The sequence below is a fragment of the Ochotona princeps genome, chromosome 3, assembly GCF_030435755.1.
Source record: "Ochotona princeps isolate mOchPri1 chromosome 3, mOchPri1.hap1, whole genome shotgun sequence".
NCBI lineage: Eukaryota > Metazoa > Chordata > Mammalia > Lagomorpha > Ochotonidae > Ochotona > Ochotona princeps.
The window spans coordinates 5,121,235-5,137,951 of record NC_080834.1 but is presented as its reverse complement, the minus strand read 5'-3'; the positions used below and the strand labels follow the sequence as shown (position 1 = coordinate 5,137,951).

General features: G+C 42.6%; 1 non-coding gene across 1 annotated transcript; it reads left to right on the top strand.

Moving 5' to 3' along the window:
* The first annotated feature begins 716 nt into the window (after positions 1–716).
* LOC118758975 (U6 spliceosomal RNA) lies at positions 717–819 on the top strand. The gene has a single exon (XR_009245207.1). It is a non-coding gene; the product is annotated as a U6 spliceosomal RNA (small nuclear RNA).
* Positions 820–16,717: the final 15,898 nt, after the last annotated feature.

The following is a 16,717-nucleotide window of genomic DNA, read 5'->3' as shown; positions in this document are numbered from 1 at the left end:
GTGTTGTACAAAGTTTTGACTTTGTACTCAATGATTGGTTTTTCAAGGCTGATTTGCGGGAATGGCATTGAGGCAGCTGGCCAGGGGACAGCTGGCAATGCAGCGGTTATATCCTACATGAATACCAGAGTTCTGACTGTTGTGGCTTCTTGCTAACCCACCTGGGAAGGCAGGAAAAATGGCTCAAATGCTGTGGCCCCTAACACCTATCTGTGAGACTCAGAACGAGTCCTGGACTGCTGCATTCGACCTAGTCCAGCCCCAGCTGCTGTGATCATTTGGGAAGTGAACCAGCCAATGAAAAATCTCTCTCTCTTTCTCCTTCTCTAACTCTGCCTTACTAATAGTTTGCCAGGATCTCAGAATGTGGGATTATGGGATTCAAGACAACATCTTTTTTTAATGATTATGATCAGCAAGCCAAGATTATTTGATGGGGAGACCAGATACGTCAGCATTTTTCTATTGGTTAGTTTTATACATGATTTATGCCTGAAGTCATTACGAAAAAAAAATAGTAGCAGTCAATGATATATTAGGAAAAAAACTGGGAATGAGACAGCTTTATTCCATCATAATAATTCTAAGTGCTAAAAAAAAAAAATCTAAGAAGTCGAATGTTGAATGAATCTGAAGATTTTCCTTTCCCAATGTTAGTAGACACAACCATTTACTTGCAATTCAACTATTAAAAGTGATTAAAAGAATAGAATAATGTGCTCATTTCAGCAGCACATACACTGAAATTGGAATGATACAGAAGTTAACATGGCCCCTGCACAAGATGATATGCAAATCTGTAAAGGTTCCATTACAAAAAATAGAATATTTCTATACCATCAGCTATGAGGGTCCACCTCAGTCAGTTACCTGGGTGTTCACCTGAGCAGTTAGGGAATAAAAGCAGCTATCAATAGTAAGCTTTTCCTGCAGAGTTGAGCATATTCAAGGGTCAGCAGCAATCACTCTTCTAGCATTCACATTTGGACCCGTGTGTGTAGGCTGAGTTGTAGAGGCCAGCCAAGTTCAACATCAGTAACTCATGGATGTGTTGGTTCTCGGATGCGTTCTGTTCACCCAGAAGATCAGCTAATGAGGCTGCTCATCATTATTTAGGCTCCACAACCTAAAATCTACCATAAGACCCACACTCCCTGAAAATGTTAAGGCTTGCTCCAGAGGACATCGGTTAGCCATTTTTTATAGCTTCTGAAAAAAATCTAGAATTATTTTTTTTATAACAAGGAAATCAGATCAGCATATTTTAGAGAAAGCACATTGCGCATGGCTATTTTGGGCAAATGGGCCACCTACACTTTTGTTTAAAAAGTATTCCAGGTCAGAGTCCAGTCCAGTAATCAATTAGAAAAACTGACCCAGAAAAGAAAGATTGCGGTGAGGCCTCATCAACTAAAGGGCAATGATTAAAGTCCTGTACCAACTTTCTCTGGGAATTTGCATGTGGAAAATAAAGCTTATGTGTTCGGGAGTGAGGATGAATGGGCCCCCCTCTTCAGGGGCAGAAATCACACCAAGTTCCAGCTGCTATAGCAACCCTGACCCAATCAGAAGGAAAGTAAGCTGGTTTTAGTCCCATCTGGATTCGGAGATAGCAGTCAATGAACAGAAGCAAACATCACCACTGTATACAGACCCACAGAGTCTTAACAATTGATTTTGGAAATGGCAGAATGGTTTTCAAAAGGGACTAAATGTACCATTTGTTCACTTCATATCAGTCTTCAAGCAGAAAAATTGTTTTACTCTAAAATGTATCAACTGCTCTGTGTGTGTGCATTTTAGATTTGTTTTATTTAGTTGAAAGGCACAGTGAAAGAGAGAGAAGTTTCTATCCACGGATTGAGCTTCAGCAGCCAGTCTGAAGGCAGGAGCACAGAACTCCATCCTCATTTCCCAAATGGGTACCAAGGGGCACGACCCACTGCCTTCCCAGGTGCAATCAGCAGTGAGTAGAACGGAAGGTGAGCAGCCAGGACTCGAAGCAGTGCTCATATGCGTGATGCCATCACAGGCAGTGGCTTAATCCTCTGTGCCAAGATGCTTGTCCCATGTTTGGAGTTTAAAGTACGATTTTAAAGTCATTGTGTGTGTGTGTGTGTGTGTGTGTGTGGCAGACATTCTTACTAATCAGGGTTGACTTAAAGACCACAACAATGGTTAGCATTGAAGCTGTCACTTCCTTAAACAGCATTACCCTAGAGGGTTAGACTCACTCATCGAATAACAGCGATGGCTGGGGCTGGATCAGGCCAAAGCCAGCAGCTGGAACTCTATCCAGGCCTCCCATGTGGTTGGCAGGGACCCAAACAATTGATCCATCTTGTGCTGTTTTCCCACGTGCTTTACCAGGGAGTTGGATGTGAGGTGCAACAGCTGGGACTCAGACAGGCAGTCATGTGGGATGCTGGTCACCCAGGTCACCCCTCAGTGCACTGTGCCACAGGCTGGTGCAACATGCTGAAATTAAAACCTGAATTTCTGCTCACCTTCTAAACTTCTAAACTAACTATCTGTATAATGATTCATTTTGGCATATTATCTTTTCTGCTCATATATTTTTGTTTTCTAACTCAGATCACTCTTCCATCCCTGTGCCAATCATTTGGTAATTAATATTAGCAAATCAGAATTAATTTTTTTGTAATTTCTTAATGGATCCTGTTTATACCATAAAATAGCAACATACAGAAATAGAGTGAAGAGATTGAAAATGACAAATGGGAGGTAAGTCTGAGCAGGGGTGCAGCCCAGGTGTCTGGGTCCCCCAGCCACATGGTTCCCAGTTCACACTAGGGCCGGGACTTGGGGCTGGCTGGGCTGGACTAGGCTGCAGTTCCCACCAGCTGAGCTAGAACTCACCAGAACAGACGCGGTCAGGCCACAGCACCCACTGTAAAATGCTGAGGTGAGACTGGCCATATATGCCAGACTGGGCCATAGTACGCAGCCAACACACATGAGACCCGGGGGAGAGTGTGAATCCAGTAGGGGGACTGCAAGGAGATCCCCTGCTTGGCCATTATTAACACTGGTGAGCAGGAGAGCTGGGATTGGGGGCAGCCAAGGCCAGGCAGAGCCACAAAACCTGTTGGCCTGCATGTAACCTGGATCGGGGAAAAGCCAGGCTGGGTCAACTATACCTACTGGTACATGCGTAAGCCAGAGGGCATGAGGATTGGTTGGGCTTTGCTCCAGCATCAGCTAGCAGATGGTGGCATGGGAGAGAAAACTCTGTCAAGCTAAATGGCAGTACCACCTGGAGAGTGCAAGATTCAGGAGTGGGAGTAGGGCCTTTAGGGAAACAGTGGGCAGCTCCCACTTGGGTAGCCACTCCAGCTCGTGAGAATGAGAACCAGGACTGGGACAGGCATGGCAAGACAGAGAGTGACACCCACCAGCAAGTGTGTGGACTGGATAGTGGGGCTGGTTGGGTTAAACTAGGTTTCAGTGCCCAGTGAAATGTATGAGAGCTGAATGGGATGTGGAACAGGCAGGACCAGTCTGTACATACTGACAAGCACAGAAACCAGGGCAGAAGGCAGGCCTGGTGGGGGTTATTGTGAGTCAAAACTCCCGCTGGTTTACATGGGGGCCAGGTTTGCGGTAGGCAGCATCAGGCTGGGCTGCAACACCCATTAGTTTGCGAAGAACAGAGCGCTGGAGACAACTGACCCAGCAATTGCAATTAACAGCACGCACGTAGGTCAGTCTGGGTGACAGACTGTGCCAGACCCTGTATTGACATGTACATACAAGAATCAGGTTGGGGATCACTTAAGATGAAGTTTCTTTGGGGATCTCCTCAAATGAACCCATGGACTCAGAATTCCAACCACGGAGAAAATTGCAGGTCCCATGATCTGAGACTAGAATCTGTGTCAGAGCTGGGCCTCCTCAGTGGCTTAGACAGAGCACTGGACAGCATATCCAGATGCACACGGAGGATATGGCAGTACATTGGAGCCTGCAGAGGACATCTGGTACCACAACAGAGGATGGAGGACAAAGCAAACCAATCAACTACCCCAGCCAAGAGTTGGCAGTGAATAATACCTGGGCAAAAGGAGCCTCTAGATATGTCAACCAGTAGATTCTGGAGAGATTTCATCATCATTGGAGGGGCAAGACCAACAGCAATACAGAAGTGTTGAACTATCAAAACTACTTGAGCAGGACCCTCGGAGCATGCCCCACATCGGGAACCCAGGGATGGTTGGGAGGCTGGGTGGGGCTTCTCCCCATACATTTCCCCTCCCACCAGATACAGGAAGGCAAAAAGAGAATGTTGAAACAATGGTCTCACCCACTTTCCTTTAGCCCTTGATCCTTTGCACCCTGATCAAATATGTAAAAAGTAACAACAATAAAATTTACATAATAAAAAGGGAAATGACAAATGGCTAAAGTGATTTACTTTTTCTCAGTTAAATCTTAACTTTGCTGTTGTAAAAGTAATCAAAAAACAGTGCCCAGCGCACTAGCCTAGTGACTAAAGTCCTCACATTGCATGCCTCAGGATCCCATGTGGGCACCTGTTCATATCCTGGCTGCTCCACTTCCCATCCAGCTCCCTTGCTTGTTGCCTGGGAAAACACTAGAAGATGGCCCAAAGCCTTGGGACCCTGCACCCATGTGGGAGACCCGGAAAAAGCTCCTGGCTCCTGGCTTCAAATCGGCTCAGCTCTGGCCATTGCGGCTGCTTGGGGAGTGAATCACTGGGTGGAAGATCTTCCTCTCTGTCTCTCCTCCTCTCTGTAAATCTAACTTTCCAATAAAAATAAATAAATATTTTTTTAAAAAGCAATCATAAAACAAAATGAAATCAGCTTATGAGAGTTACCTCTACATCCACTTTTATAGCTGCTCAAATCATACTATGTAAGAAGTGTGATTAAAGCAGATGTCCATCAATGAGTAACCACATAAAGAAAATGTGGTACATACACACTAGAGAATACTGCACAGCCACAAAAAATACTTAAATCTCGTCTTTTGTAGCTAAATGGATACAATAGGAAACCATCATACTGGGTGAAAAAAGTCTGTCCCCAAAATGCAAATATCATACATTTTGTCAAATCTGTGATAACACAGAGTATAGAAATGTAGATTAACATTCTGGGAGTTGCTTTTTGGGTACAACCGGTACTCCTGAGGAATAGTAGGGTTTTTTGCTTAAATCTTTTTGCTTTTTGCTTTGCTTTTGTTTTACTGTTCTTTGTTATTATTTTCCACCTGCCGTGTGTTGATATCTTTACCTCATAAAATATTAAGCTTGTGGAAAAATTAATTCTACAAAGCAGTCATAATCACAACCTTACTCAAAAAAAAGAAAATCACAATAGTGCCCTCTAAGACCATCGTGTTAACATTTGAAACCATTTCTTGGAGCGGATGCCGTGGCCTAGTAGGCTAAGCCTCCATCAGCAGTGCAAGCATCCCATATGGGTGCTGGTTTGAGTCCCAGCTGCTCCACTTCCAAAGCAGCTCCCTAATGATGGCCTGAGAAATAGTCTCATGTTGTTAGATTCCATGGGGAGACCCAGAGGAAATGCCTGGCTCCTGGCTTCGGTCTGGCCCAGCTCTAGCCGTTGCAGCCATTTGGGGAGTGAACCAGGGGATGGAAGCTCCGTTTGTCTTCCTCTCCTTCTGTAAAAATAAATAAAACTGTATCTTAGAGTCTTTGTTTCTTGAATTATATTTCTTTACACATTTTGTCACTTTCTAAGGTTGTGTTATGCATAATTATATAAATTGTATATTTTATGTATTATACATAATCTTTGTAGACATAAATAATATATATACATATTGCAAATTAAATATTTACCCATTGCTCACAATGAAATTAGACACCACTCTCAAAGATGTTGCAAATCTCTGCAATGGACTCCCTGATCTGGCAGGACCATGGAAGTGGCAGGATGTTGGCAGCCTTCGTTCCTGTGCCACACGCATTCTGCATTTTCAGCCGCCCTTGCTGACTTAGCTGCATTCCAGTCGATGGGGTGCAGGGAGGAATGACAGATTTCACTGCTAAGCTTGCAGCCAGAACCTCCCACAGAATTTCCTGTATTCCTTCTTTCTTCTCTCAGCTTTCTTCTTTCATTCTCATTGTAGAGAATCAAGTGGGGGACTTGGGAATCCCGGCATATAGAAAGAAGCTGTGTGGATTTATCCCCACATAAAAAGCTTGTGACATGAGCGAGAATTACAGCCCTGTGTTATTATACACATAGGTCATGTGTTACACCATCATGCACACTCTGGCTGACACATAGCTTACTTTAAACCCTTGCCTTGTGTGCCTGTTGGTTACATGGCTCTCCTTGAGCACAGTGTCCAGGACTCCTGTAGCAGTCACACTAAGCCACACTGCCCAGAGCTGTTCTCAGCCACTGATTGAACAGGAGCAGATGCTAGAGCCAGGATGCCCCTAGCCAAAGCAGACTTCTACAGTCACGCTTCCAGGGCTCCCCTGAGGCAGAGTTGAAGGTGTTCAGCCCCGCACTGCCATCAGAGACTGTTGCTACCCAATCTTTCCTTTCGGCTCTCCTTCCACGGGTGTTACAGCTGGATCCTAATCTAAAGGCTCTTCATCTTGTACACAGTTTTCACCCATTAAACCTCCTACACACATAATATCATTTGCACATCCTTTTCCGGTAGCATCTAAACCAATATAGGCTCTTTTAAAAATATCACTGTTGCATGTAATATTGTCATGAAAATATTTATGCATATTTTCATAGCTCCAGATGAAATTCAGAAAAGTGACTCTTCAGTAGGCAATAGTAACATATTTGGAATGCTTGGCACATATTCCCCGATAGTATTCCAAATTGTTCCAATTTACTCTACTACCAATTACAAATGAAAGCGCTTACATTGTCATATCCTCCGCAGAAATAAAAGTTAGTTTTAAAAAGAAAGCTTTTTGTTAATTAAAAAGGCAAAATCATAATTTATATCTTCTCATTATGTACTGTATTGAGCCTAATGCACTTAAACATAATGCTATGTATGTTAACTATGTTCCCCCTTTGTGAAAATTCCATTTTATCATTTCATCTTTCCTTTCATAAATTTTGCCTTTTTCTGTTCATAATTTGTATTTACAGTCATTAAAATCCATAAGTCTTTTCTTTAGTTTTCTTCAGAAAAATTAAAACTAATTTTAAAGAGAAACAGAACAATGTTTCCTTATATCAACGCTGCAAGGTGGTCAACGATAAAATATGAGCTGCTTTAAAGTAACACATGTTGTAAGACTTTCTTTAACAGAATGTTAACATTCATTCTTTGGCAATTTTTAAATGCTAACAATTAGACATTACCTGTCATGGGAACAAAATGGAAGCTCAAGATAAAAAAAGACTCAAGATAATGTCATATTTTTGTTAAATCAATTCTGTTTTGTTTTTTCAAATACAGCACTATTGACTGTCTTTTAACTGCCGTCTGCATCACCAAAGAGTAGAATCAGTAATGTTGATTCATCCACAAAAGAATAGAACCGGAAGAAATTCGAATTTTTACATGGATTCACCACGCAACTGCTTAATTAACTCGCACATGAAAGAAAACCTTTAAATCTTACTATTGGCATACAAAAATGTAAAGTAATCATATTATGAACACCGTCATAGCCATCACCATGCTGAGAAATGAGCACTGCAGATCATTCGATGCACCCTGTGTAATGCCCCCAATCTCTTTTCTCTCCATCCTCCCCAAAGTGAGCCATTATTCTGAGTTTAATGCTTGTTATTCCTATGCCCGTTTCTATACTTTCTCTATATGTGCATGTGTGTTCCATGCACCAATAAACAACGCTTTAAACAAAGCTTTGCATATCTCAGTGTTATGCTTTTGAGATTTATTCATCTTAGCAAGCATATGACTAGCTCATTTTCAAACTTTATTTTATTTGAAAGACGTAGAACATAGCTCTCTACGTTCAGATAGATGCCATTTACAGATTCATTCCCTAAACATCCACAGCAGCCGGTCGTAGGCTCCTTGAAGTAGGATCCAGGACCTCAACCTGGGTTTTCCGCATGGGCGGGATGGCATTCAGGTGCCTGAGCTATCACGGTTGCCTTCCAGGATATCAACTGGTGAGAAGCTGGAATCTGGAACAGTGCCAGTATTATCCATGTAAACCGAACACCTGCCCCTTCATTCCATCTAACTGCTGGGTGGCTCACCTCTACTTAAGGGAGTGTGTGTGGTTCACCGTTGTCAGCATCTGCTAGGAAACTGAAGGAAGTGGGATCTGCCAGGGCCCAGTTCAGACCCCCGCATCAGAATCTATATTTTAACAAGAGTTCTGCGTATTTGGATGCACACTAACATTAAAGAAACATTGGCGTTGAATTTCATTGCATTAAAATTTTACACTTCATTCCTCCCCTAACGGATACTTCGCCTATTCCTAAATTTTTAATATGTTGATTTGATATGTTGCTTGTTTTATAGTTTCCTTTTCAAAGAAAGCTTCCTATCACTAAAACAAACTTTCCATTTAAGCATGTAAATTATTCCCCAAAAGAAAACTTTTATAATATGAGTAAGTTTCTCATCCTCCCTTAATATGTAATACATGTTACATTTTCTAACTTTCACAAACTTCAGTGAAACCCCACATCTATTGATCCAGGCCAACAATTACTGTATACCTTCACATCTACTCTACCAGACCCTCTGCCTGCCAAGACGACATGGGTCATTCCATCTTGTCTGTGACAATAATGCTCACAGGCCAGACTTTGGACACCCCATCCTAGACCTGTGGCTTCACTCTCTCCCCATCAAGCTTCACAAGGGTCAACCTGATTGAATCGGGTGAACCCGCTAAGCATACTCAAGGGCAATCATTCCCTTCAAGGTCCTGCCTTCTGCACCTGTGACCCTTCTGTTTTCTTCTTGGTATTTGAACAACCACCTTGTTGGGTAGAGTGGTTCATTTTGAACACAAACCTCTTCCAGCGGTTTCTTCTGCCTTTTGTGTCATCACTGGTGACCAAATGCTTGTCCCCCCATCCCATCCCCGGCCTTTTATTTTTCCCACTAAGTCTATCAGTTGCTCTGGTGGCAAGGAGAGCTAGCCTTTGGAAAGAAGCCCAAGTAAGACCTTTTGTTTCTTTAGAAAGAACACACAACAAAGTAAAATAATGCCACGTGCCAATTAATTTCTAATAACTTACTCTATTACCAGCTTAATACTTGCTTTAATTAGATAAACCAATTAAGTGCTCTTAACACTGCCCTGAGCACTGGATCATTATACTTTTTAAAGTCATCTCCTCTACTCCAGCTCTTTCCATTTTATAAATTAGTAAATTGGCCAAAGTAGTGCAAATGGCTTAACCAAGGCCCCAAGTTTATTCCAGAAGTAATGAAGCCAGAATTCTTCAGGGAAAAAAAATTCACTTAGTAAACAGTCTTGCTGGCTGACTGCAGCATGAATCGATAGGTTCTCTTTCCTGTGACCATCATGGAAACTCAGTCAAAATGGCACTTGAGGAATGAGGCTGCAGTCATTCAAATACTAAGGCCTGCTGGCCTTACAGCGTAATAACTCAGGGGGCTAATCCTCCACCTTCAGGAAACAGCAACCTATATGGGCACCAGTTCGTGCCTCAGCTGTTCCACTTCCCATCCAGCTTCCTGCTTGTGGCCTGGGAACGCAATGGAGGACAGCCCAAAGCTTTGAGATCCTGAACTCACATGGGAGACCCACAGGGCCTCCTGGCACCTGGATCCTGTCTTCGGATTAGTTCAATTCTGGCCATTGCTGCCATTTGGAAAGTGAGCCAGTACCTGGAGAATCTTTCTGTCTCTCCTGCTCTCTGTAAATCTGCCTTTCAAACAAAAAAAATATATATTTTTTAAAAATTCCTTATACAACAAATGAAATTAATTGGCTTCCTCAAAGAGGTAGAAATTGGAGATGTCTATAGCATACACAGGTTGCTTGAAAGCAAAATCTAGTAAGCCAGTAATTATTAGGGATTATTAGACACCATTTCTTGAGGACAGAGCTGGCAAAATTCCAACATCTTGCTGTGAAACTTTCATGACTGTGATTGCCCACTCAATACCAAGTATTCATAATTTATCTCATTTACGCTCTAAAATCTTTGTATTGGGTCCTATATAATCACTATATTATACATAAGGGAGCTGCACTAGTGAATACCCCAAAGGAGTTGCACAGTAGTTCCGTTTTACCTCCTGGTCCGTGAGGCTCATGGTCCGAGACTTGTGGCTTCCCTGGCTGGCACCTGCTGAGGGTGTGGGGGATGGTAAATGTGAGCAGATGGAAGACAGGGTGATTAGCTAGAACGCAGAGAGACAGGAAGCACACTCGTCCTCCACGTGATCTCTCCTTACAAAGCCACTATCATTCAATCATAGAGCCTCACCCAGCAACTTAATTCAGTCTAATCGCTTTGTAAGGCCGTATCTTCCAATACTATGGTTGTATTAGATTCCTTCCTTAATGCACTAATGTGAGACTTTGCGGATCGATCCTTCAACATTTGGGCCTTTGGGGGACACCAAACTATTATCTAAACCACAGCAGAAGCTAAACAATGGAGGATGTCATATTTGCACAGCTGGTAGACAAGAAAGCAGTTTGCCCCAGCTGAGCTTGCAGCTTGCAGATCCGACTCTCTTTCCTTACGTCTCATGGAACAAGCAGTTGTGGAGCAAGTTACAGAGTCCTAAACCCACCAGGCAGAAGAAGTAATCAGTCAGCTCACTGTCTCTTGGTTCTTTTCTGCTCAAGCTAGACCCCATCAACCTGAGCAGGAGCTAAGGCCGTGCTCTGGAAAGTGCCTGTTGCTACCCAGGCACAGATTCTAAAATGTTCCTTCCCATCACGCACTCTCTCAAGGGTAGGGAATGTCTAGCCCTTGTACGGCCCATGAAATCAATTGGTCTGGCCCTGCAAAGGCAACCACAAGTGAGACTCAAAATTCAGTAAATCCCAAGGAGGCTAATTTTTAAGTTGATTATTTTGCATAGCCTGAGGATGTATCATAAATATCCAAACGCCCCTTGACAGAATACAGTTTCCGCATCCCTGTTAGGTGTTGGGCACTGTCAGGTCAAATGAAGCCATCACTGCTTAGTGGACATTCTCTAGACATGTTCGATTCCTGTTTGTAGTTGGTTCCTTAGTTTCTCTATACATGATGTGGATATAAAGTCCTACCCCCCTCAGCCAGTGTGTGTGTGTGTGTGAGGAAAATACCTAAACAAGGCTATTGGTGACCCTTACACAGTATTTTCACTAATTTTACCTGCAACGTCTCGGCTCCTGCCCACAGTCACCACCGTGCTTGAACACAAGTCAAGTGACAATTCAGACACATCTAAATGAACAGATTCACATCCAGATGCTCCTTCCATCAGCGATCCCAGGGAAAAGAGGCTACCGGACACTCCACCAAGGTTGTCCAGAAGATCTCAGCTCATCTGAAGCTGAACCTCTGGTAGCCCCACAGAACAGCAAACATGGTCTTCATGTACTTAGTTTCTGTTCCAAGCAAGCTCTCTTTCAAAAACGCTGTAGATGTTCCTTATTCTTTTTGTAACTTAGTCTTGGAAACTTTTAGCTGATACTGTAAGGATCATTAGTAAATTTTCACTTGGCCATGAGTCTTTCTCTCTGTATTAACCTGTGTGTGTGTGTGTGTGTGTGTGTGTGCTTGCATGAGGGTGCACATGTGTGTATAGTAACTTCAAACACATTTCATTCTCCTTGCAAATAATGACTTAATTTTACATTCCTGAGAATCAAGATGGCGGAATAAGGTAAGGACATATTTAAATGGACGAAGAAACATTTAATCAGGATGAAGCAGAGAGGACACATTCCAAGAAATAGGAGAGGACAGAACAACAGCAGAGGGGTGCCTGGAGACTGACAGAATCAGAAAAGCAGCAGGCACAACGGTGTGGTGTTGTAATGACTGATACTCCAGCAGCATTCAGCTAATCGCGATCTGAACTCCACTAACAGCCAGAACTCCACCAGCAACCAGGTGAGAAGGGACTTTCACTGGGAGCTTGAGAGGTGAACCCAGACAAAGAGCTGTCCATTCTGCTGGTCCATTTGATTTGAGCAGGAGCAGAGACAGAGCAGCAGATCCCAGATGGACAATGTGAGAAGAGAGTGAATTTCACAACCCAGTCAGCCCCCTAGAGACAAATTGAGCGCCATTTTGCATAAGCAGGCAAAGCAAGGGAAAGGACTGAGCATACGCTGAGCTGGGAGTGAACTCATTTCTGACTCAGTGAACTGCAGCAACGTGGCATTCTACAGGTTTCACCCAAGACAGGTCTGGGTAGCCCTCAGACCTGACGGCCAGCAGATCAAGAACTCTAGTAATGGCACATCAGGCACCATTTTGTACACTGTGGCAATAGCTTTAGGACTGCAGGGGACAACAGTGAACTGTGCATGTGCTGAGCTTAAGAGAACTCACTGAGTTTCGTGGGTTACAATGGTCCTACAGGAAAATAATACAGACTGTGGCATTGTACCAGTCAAAATAGGTCCGTGTGGCACCCAGACCTAATGTCCAACAGGTTCCTGCAAGATCAGTGCCACCAACAACCTAGCTATATAGGACACCTGATATTTCTCTAATCCTGGGACCTGCTCCAACCGGAAGTGGGAGAAAGGTTGCAGAGACAGCGGTGTACCCTCAGCATGGTATCACAGGAGGTGGAGATTGGTGAGCCAGGAGCTGGGGCTACGGAGTTCTTGGTGGAAATCTTATATAAGAATCTGGACCTGGAACTCGCTGGAGGTTGTGTCACAAGTGGCTGCAAGCAAAATGCTGTGTACCAGCTGCAACAAGTAAAATCAAACTTTAGACCTGTGGGTAACACAGCTTAGAAATCTGTCCCAAGGAGAAGACTCTGTTAACCAGAAGTACAATGACCAAGAGCAAAATAAGAGACAAAGGCACAATGAATATTACTGAAAACTCCCCTGCAAAGGAGCAAACCCCTATGCCAACCTCAGAGTTAACTGAGGAAGACATCAGGAAAATGAGGCATGCAGAATTCAGAAAAATCATTTTAAAGATTCTGATCAACAATGAGAAGCACATACAAGAGTTCAAAGACTTTAAAGAGCATTTTACACAAGCAATAGCAGCAATAAAGCAAATCAAGGCTGATATATCAGAAATTAAGAACACAGTAGAGCAAATTAAAAGTACAGTGGAGAGTCTTCAAAATAGAATGAAGCAAGCAGAAGAAAGAATCTCAGAATTGGAAGATATTTCCTGTCACCGGGGGAAGCAAACAAAAAGCTGGAAGCAGAGCTGGATCTGGCTAAAAAAAGTATTCAAGAATCGAACCATTAAAAGGCCTATTATAAGAGTTGTGGGAGTTCCAGAAGGTGCAGAAAGAGAAACTGGTTTTGCAAATATATTTAATGAAATAACAAAGGAAAATTTCCCTAATCTAGATAAAGAATTGGGAAACAAGATCCAGGAGAGGCACAGAACTCTCAACAGGCTTGATCAAAAGCAATCTTCACCAGGACACACGATCATCAAGCTTTCTTCAATTGAACATAAGGAAAAGATCCTTAAATGTGCACGTGAAAAAAATCAATTGACATATAAAGGAATGCCAATTAAACTCACAGGAGATCTCTCACACGAAATTCTACAGGCAAGAAGAGAATGGAGTGACATATTCCAGAGTCTAAAAGAAAAAAATTGTCGGCCCAGGATAACATATCCAGCAAAGCTTTCTTTTGCCTTTGAAAATGAAATAAAATTCTTCCACAGTAAAGGTAAAAGAATTCACCTCTTCCAAACCTGCCCTACAAATGATACTTAAAAATGTTCTCTTGACAGAGAAGAGGAATAGCACCTACCAAAACCAAAGGCAAATGGGAAGAACATCCCAGTAAAATGACAACAGAAGACTGAACCAATGAACAAGCCATTCTTAAAATGACAGGACAAAACTACCACCCATACATATTAAACCCTGAATGTAAATGGTTTAAGCTCAGTCAAGTGTCATAGATTAGTAGACTGGATTAAAAAACAAAATCCATCTATTTGTTGTCTAGAAGAGACACATTTCACCAACAAAAATCAGCGGAAACTATATCGCATGGGTTTTGTTGTTTTCTGTTAGTTTCATCTCTTCAAAACACTTTCTTCTGCTTCAATGACTCATAGATCATACAGTAGCATCATTTTCTGCAAGAACGTTCTTGATTTTCATTTCTTCAGCTACACATTAGTCATTTAGTAGCATGTTATTTAACTTCATGGTGTTGTTAATTTCTTTTTTCTTCCTGATGTTGATTTTGTTTTGTGGCTTTTCATTTAAGGGGATGTATAGTAGCTGTGTAATGGAGACTGTCATATCTAGTAACATGTCATTTAACTTCATGGCATTGTAAATTTCTATGTTTCATTCTATTGTTGATTTTGTATTATGACTTTTCATTTGAGGGGATGTACAGTAGCTGTGAAATGGAGACTAACATCCAGATGTGAGGATACAATGTAGTATGCATTTCTACTTCCAGGCAAAGATGGACTTAAAATGAAACTGTTCACTGTATCTTGCCAATAGGATGCTGGACTTTGCCATTGTCCATGCTCGCAATGATGGACACATGACTGTGTATGAAGAGCTATACTTTAGTAACGATGTAGAGGAACTAGGTGGAGGGGGGTTGGGGCTGGGATAAGGGAAATACCAGGAGCCTATGGAACTGTACCATAAAATCATAATAGTAATAATGATAATAAAATGTAAAAAATAAGTAAAAATTTTACATGCTCTACCTATATTGCTGTCCAGTCCTGCAGGACATGACGCTCAAATCCTGAGGGTAGACTGGGAATGCCGGGCTGGTAGCCCCGGGCTGATGGCCCAAGAAACACACGGACACTCATACTTGGTGGAAAAGAGTGCCTCTCTCTTTATTTTTACTCCTCATATATATACCTTCTTCTCTAGGGGAGGGGGAGAAAGGGAGGTGTTTCCTGGGAGTAATTATCTTCATTGAAGCAGGGAAGGAACTAATCAGCTATATTGAAACAGGGGAGGAACTAATTATTTGAACAGGAACAAGGGTGGAGGTTCTATTCTGCTTGCTCTACAGAGGATGTTTTGGCCTAATATCCTGCTTGCTGTAGCCCTGCCTGCAGGCTTTTGCAATGCAACAGGCTGTCAGGTAGGCCAAATCTAAGGCCCATAAGTCTCTGGCTCCTAACATATTGCAACTTTCAGTCCAGTAGAAGTAAGCAGGAATGAATCACACACAAATACAGTCACAGGACTCCTAAGCCAGACTTCCTGCCTACCCCAACCATGTCCGTTGGGAGTATCTGCATGAGTCCAACGACCACTGTGAACCCAACTCAGGATTTCCTTTCCCCAGAAATTTCTCACTGTGTAAGTTAATTAATGGATCCGTGTTGGCATTCATTACAAGGAGGCAGAATTCTCGTAGCTGCACTGTTTGGATCCACCCAAGGCTCAGCTAGAGTCAATCTGGCCCTGGTGATGCAGCAATGAATGAAAACTAGCCTGTGGAAGGAGTATATGACTGCATAGTCACACTGAGGTATGAAGTCTGAAAGCAGACCCAAAGTGCAGGCAGGGCAATAGGATTGTGCTAATATTTCCTCTGGTATCATTTTGCTCCAGGCCAGTCCTGGAGGAGCTCTGTGGCTTCAGAAACTCAATATGACTTTTAAGTCCTCTAAGGTAATTTTATTTCCTTGTTATACATCTTATGTATGTCTCGGATAGTTTCAGCTGCCTCAGGAAAGAATAATGTAAATGAAAGTTTAAAACATGTCCTTTGAAGCAAAAACATCTTCTGCTATTACACTTTTTAGGGAAAGGTTACTTATGGTCAAGTAGTTAGGAGAATTTTAAGATTATTGTTGCTTGGTACTCCAGTTTAGAATTTGAAGTTGTGGTTTCGAAGAGCAGTGTTGGCAGAGACTTTATGATATCATGCATAAATTACAAGAGAACACTTTCACCATATTCAAAAGAGCATTTTTTCACAAAACAACTGAGAGTTCCCATCTAGATTTCGTTATGTCTCTGTTGTAGTGAGAAGCGGGTTACCTCATTTCCAAGAGACCTGCAGAGGGTGGGGTGGGATGGGGTTGGGAAGGAACTGATGCATTGAATACAGTTCCCCAAAATCCTTAAGAAGGGAAAGAGGCTTCGGTTGAGCAGCTCATACATTGTGGGGAGGACAACACAGCATGGCATCAGTGGCCTATAGACTGGACTCCATGATCTTTCTCTTGCACAGACTGTCTCCTGCTTCCAAAAAAAGTTGGTGATTGAAACTGGAAGCGACACATCTCACAATTCCATTCTTTGTCTGTCTTTTGTCCCTCGGGCTAGCCATATGGCCACAGATTTGAAAAAGAGATGGCAGTTTCCTGGGACCTGGAGAGGTAATCATGGCCACAGGATGAACCACACTGTCCACAGTGAGCCACCTTGTGTTGGACAGCTCCAGGTGTGCAGAAAAGGCGCCAGTAAAGAAAAGCATACTTCTAGGGAAAGACAATTCATCACGTATTTACTTCATTTGAGAGGCAGAGGGAAAGATAAGACACATCTCCCATCCATCAGTTGATTTTTTGAATTCCAGAACTTTCAG